Here is a 5300-nt window from a genome sequence, read left to right on the forward strand (position 1 = left end):
ACGACAAGGAGGTTCTCGACCAGCTGCTGAGGGAGAACGTGCGATTGCGAACCGTCCTGAACTCGAATTACAGTTCCGAGGAAGTGGCGGAAGCGAAGAAGACGATCGCCGCTCTCAGGATAAGGATCACCGAACTTTCGTTCGAGGTCCGCACGAAAGATAAGGAGCTGACCGAGTACCTGAGCGCTGCGAATTCTTCCGACTCGGAAAAAGACGTCGCGATTAGAAAACTGACGTCGGAGCTGAAGGAGTGCTACGGAGAGCCCAGGTACGCCGACGACGTCCATTGAACGCTCTGCCGCGAGATCGAACGGATGAGATCGAAGATCGACGATCTGGTAACGGGAAAGATCGACGTGGCTCGGGAGCCGAGGGATTACGAACGAAGGGAAAAGGATGTCGGCGAGCAGAGAAGTGTTGGGTCTCTCTCATCGGAAGATCGATGCAAGGTAGGAACAAGTGTCGAGCTTGGCCAGGGAAAACGCCGAACTTTCGAAACAGCTGAAGGAAGTCATAAGCATGAACACCAGATGGCAACGGTACTCGGATCAACGCGAAGCGCACGTCATCAAGCTTACGTGAGAAATCCAGTCGCTTTCTGCGAGGAACGAAATATTGGAGAGGGATTGCCGCGAACTGCGTGTGGGCGTGGATAAGAAATGCCGAGAGCTTGATGACTTGCGTTTCGCAAAAACTAACGAAAGTTCCATCGTCGGGGAAGTTTCATACGAGAAGGAAGAGGAGGAGGAAGAGCCGTTGAGATGTCCCAGGTGTTTCAAAGCTTAATTTTATTAATGAAAATGAAAGTAAATAACACAAGCAAACCAAATTTAACGTTTCAAGTTTCATTTTTTTATTGCAGTTATTAATTCAATAGTTTACAAATTACAACATTTCATCAATCAAATCTTCCATGATGTGGGCGAACGCGCGATCCAGTTTGGTCGGCGACACGGGTTTGTCGACGACCGAAGTCTCCCTGAGGGACAGTCATCACGGCGTACAGGCGACTTTCGTTACAGTCCTCTCTCAGGATCTTCCACCAGAGCACGGAAGGCTTGCCGCATACACAGCAGTCCCTGTTAAGGTCGAACGAGCATAGGATCTTGTCGCCCAACATCATCTTCACTTTCCACGTTTTGCTTAAGGTCGTCAGCGTCGGTCGATTTCGATCGGGTCCGTAAATTTCGTTCAGAAGTTCGCCGACCGTTCTGTCGAACGTGAAGGGTTCACACAATCGCAGCACGCCCATCCAATCGGCGTTCGGTATCTTGCCGTCTCGGTGATACAGCAGCAGATGCTTGACGAAGAGATTTATCTCCCGCAACGCGAATTTCGACGTCAGACCTAGCAATCTCGGGATCACTATCATCTCGGCCAATCTGAGCTGCCAAATGTAAGACGAACCGATGTATGCGCTCAAGGCTATTACGTCCGCGTACCAAGTCACGTCTGAGAAAGTGAACTTGTCGCGATAAGAATCGCCGTCAATGTATACCAGGAACTTGAAGACGAAACCTCCGGTAGCGGAGGTGGTGAACGGCAAGACTTTCGACATGCGTGGCGTTCGTTCTCATGATGCCCGAAAATCGGCATAGGTCTCCTATCGGCCTGTAGAAGTAGATTCTGCCTCGTCTGTCTTTCACGTAAAACGCTTTTCTTCCCATCTCGGAACAAAATGTACAATGAACACCAATTGTTATCATTATATTTAACAAATACAACGATAACTAAATAAAAAAAAAACAGGCGCATGCATGCGTATTTCTTGTTTTCCTCCTTTAATTCTTGTTTTTCTTTTGTTTTCGTAAATTTTCTAAGGAACTTTTGCAGCTGAATTTCTTCCGACGTCGGGACGAACGCGACGCTGCGCGTTTCCGTTCGCTTGCAGATACTTCTTGAGAATTCTGTAAGTTTCTTGGAACGTCACCCTTGACGCCGCCTGCGATCCGCTTTGCACACCTCGCACCGGGAACGTTGAAAGCAATGGATCTGAAACGAAGAATAAAAAAACAAATGTTATTAATGTTTTTTCCTTCTCGACCTCCAACAAAAAAAAATCGTCCGTCATGTCGAGCATCAAGCAACCCATAGTCGATGGATCGATTCGAGCGTACGCTGTCGACCCCCGTTATCTGAGCGCCAACTTCGGCAGCGGAGCGAACGACGTGCGCGGGAAGCTCTACCCATCGTCGGACAACCCCAACGTACAGGAGGGACAGGTGCTGCTGGGAAGGTACAATTCCGTAACCGCGTGGGTCGGTTTCGTGCCGGGACCGAACGGCATGAACACTCCAAAGCACGACGACGTGGACGACGCGCGGAGGGACCGTCTGATCGAGGAGAGCAACATGGAAGATTACGCTGTGCTGGGAGTCGCCGGAACGAAGATGGCCGACTGGCTGAACGGCAAGCTCATCTCGGTGGTCACGCAATCTCCGAGCTGCTTGTTCTTCAACATCGGATCGCAGACCATACTCGACGGACAGATGGTGTGCGTGAGATACCCGACTGCGGGAGAGTGCGGCGAGCACATGGCACGTTACAGGACGCTCGGATGGGTGACGTACGGTGTGAATCCTTCGTCCGACACGAATCGCATCGAGAGCATCCTCAAGTACGCGGCGCTGAACAAGGGCGCAGCGATCGTGGCGAACAACGACCAGTACGAACTCGCAAGACTTTCCTAAGTCGAGATATTCAAGAAGACGTCCAAGTTCGTGGCGGACGGCCTGACACCGCGCAACGCCTTGTGGACTGACGACGGCTACGTCGGAGAGGATGCCGCGGAGGTGTTCGTCAGCGAACTGTCTGGCGACGACCTTCGCGACGTCGTCCATCACGCGTCGAGGATCGCCGACGTCGTGACAGCAAAACACGGACGGGCCGTTCTCGGATTCGCGTCCGGAGACGTGAAGCCTTGGCAGTCCGACAGGATCGTTCTGCAGACAAACCATTAGCATGGATCGCTAAACACGACAGGGCGAAAGCGAAGACGTCATGGACACGGCGTACTTGATCGCCCCGTTTCTCGGGTTTCCCCCGGTCAACCTCAGGGAGGTGCTGGAGGGAGACCACTATCCGATGTCCGAGCTGCGGGCCATCAGCGGGCACCCGGACTTCGTCGGTTTCTCCGAAAGAGGCGCGTCTGTCACAGACAGGGACACGTGCGTCGTCAAAGATCTGCGGCTCAAGACTGGATTTTGGCTTTATCCAGCAGACAGGGTCGAAATGCGGTTCCACTTTTGCGAGGAGCGGACTCGCGCCTGTCTCTTATACACATCTAGATGTGTATAAGAGACAGGATCGATGTGGAGTGGCGCGATAGACATAGCTGCTGAGGCGATACAGCATAGTTCGGATCATGCGCTGAGGGAGATATTCGCGCTGAAGGAAAAGCAGCTGCGCACCTCGATGGAGATGACGCAGAAGCACGTCGTGTACGGACACAAGGTGGCAGCGCCCACGATCAAGTTTGTCGACATGTTCAACACTCCGAACGATCACGTGAGCAAAGCTGACATGTTCCATCAGGTGTTGAAACGCGACAGGGACGAGTTCCTCTTGTTCAACCTTCGGCGCACCGGCACCATGGCCACGTTTGTCGACCTCGACAACTCGCTTCGGTACGGCAGCACGTCGACGGCGTGCGCTCCGCCCGACACCATTTTCGTTCATCCTGCGTTGGCCGATCAGCTACCGCTCAGGGACGACGTCGGAGGCCACACCCGACAGGTTTACTACGCGTGCTCCACCAAGGACAAGAAGGAACTGGACGAATCCGACATACGCGCGCTGGCGGGTGCCGAACTTGAAGCGTCGTCGCCACCCAAGGTAATGCTCGTGAACGGCTCCGAAAGGTACGTGATGGTCATGCCAGAAACCACCGTCAACGACGGTAACAGGAGGAACCTGTCCGAACTGACGGCGAACTTCAAGAGCTACAACGTGATCGGCTGCAATCCGCTGCAACGCGGACAATCCAGAGGGCCGAGTTTCGACCGAGTGACGAGCGTTCCCTGGAACGAGATCCGCGTGACCGATCTGGACGTGCTGACGGACGGGACGATCCGCATGTCGGACGTGATGGAACGCAGCGGGTACTGCAAACCGGAGACGTACGACACCTCTCGGTACAGACGCATGTTCTCGGACACCCCCGCCCTGCACCGCATCATGGACTGCATGGAGCAGGCGGAATTCGACGCCGACTGCATTTCCAGGCAGAATCTCGGTCGCAGATCCTGTCTCTTCAGACCCAGTCGCAAGGTGTTCTACAATCCGAGGAAGAAGAAGTTCTTTCCGGCGATCGCCTACGGACACAGCGACCTTCCCGAATCGCCCGTCGTCAACGGCGACGTGATCGCTGGCATGACGATGATGGCCAGGTGTCTTATGTCCGAACATTCGTTCGATCAACTGTACGAGTGCGCCTTCCGATAACTTCCCGGCAGCTTGGCTTTAAAGTGGACCGCCGAAACCTGCGAGATGTACGCGAGAGTGGAGAACGGGCAAGAGGCGGTCGCGAACTTGATCGCCGACGTGCGCAGCAATGGCGGATTGACGCACTTCGTCAGATACCGTCACCTTTCCGCGATAAAGGAAAATTTGGAGAGGCAGATGGCCCGAGATGGCCAACGAGACAAACTGAACGCGGAGACGGCCGAAGCGCTCGAGAGCATCCTGTCCCTCGTCGACCTGATAATCGAGAAGTACAAGTCGCTGACCAGAACGAACGCCAACTTCACGCACTCGTGGCTGTTCACGAACGCGGGAAAAGCGTCATTCCGCGGAGAACGGTGTGAACAGGGAGCTCGAGATTAGGGAGATCGTCTTCGAACGCATCGTGCTTCGGCTTCTGTCGCCAAGAATATTCGCGATGACGGGCGAAAATCGCGGATGGCGGCCCACTGTACGCGAGGAGGCCGTTACATTCTGCCAGTCCCTTTCCGACCACACGAACGCGAAATTCAATCTGGTTCGCAACGAAGACAAAGTGCTCATGTTCGTGTCGACGACGTCCCCGAGCACCGACTGCCTTGGAAGGGCGGTCGAAGACGTGACGAAGTACTTTCCGTACTACTCGTTCGCAGGTCCCAGAGGCGAACCGGAACCGTTCGTGAACAGAAATTACTCGTACAGAGCGGACAGGGGGACAGGGTTTCCTCGCTGCCAGTATCGAAAGGCGTCGGAGTCTTCACGTTGCTGTTCCTGTCGATGCTGCAGAATCAGACGACGACCCGGGTGCTGGTAAGAGAGGGAGTGTACGTCAACACGGCGTTTCTCCTGTTCCAGACCGT

The sequence above is a fragment of the Anneissia japonica genome, unplaced genomic scaffold, assembly GCF_011630105.1.
Source record: "Anneissia japonica isolate Jap-2015-1 unplaced genomic scaffold, ASM1163010v1 scaffold287744_len224908_cov135, whole genome shotgun sequence".
In the NCBI taxonomy this organism is placed as follows: Eukaryota; Metazoa; Echinodermata; class Crinoidea; order Comatulida; family Comatulidae; genus Anneissia; species Anneissia japonica.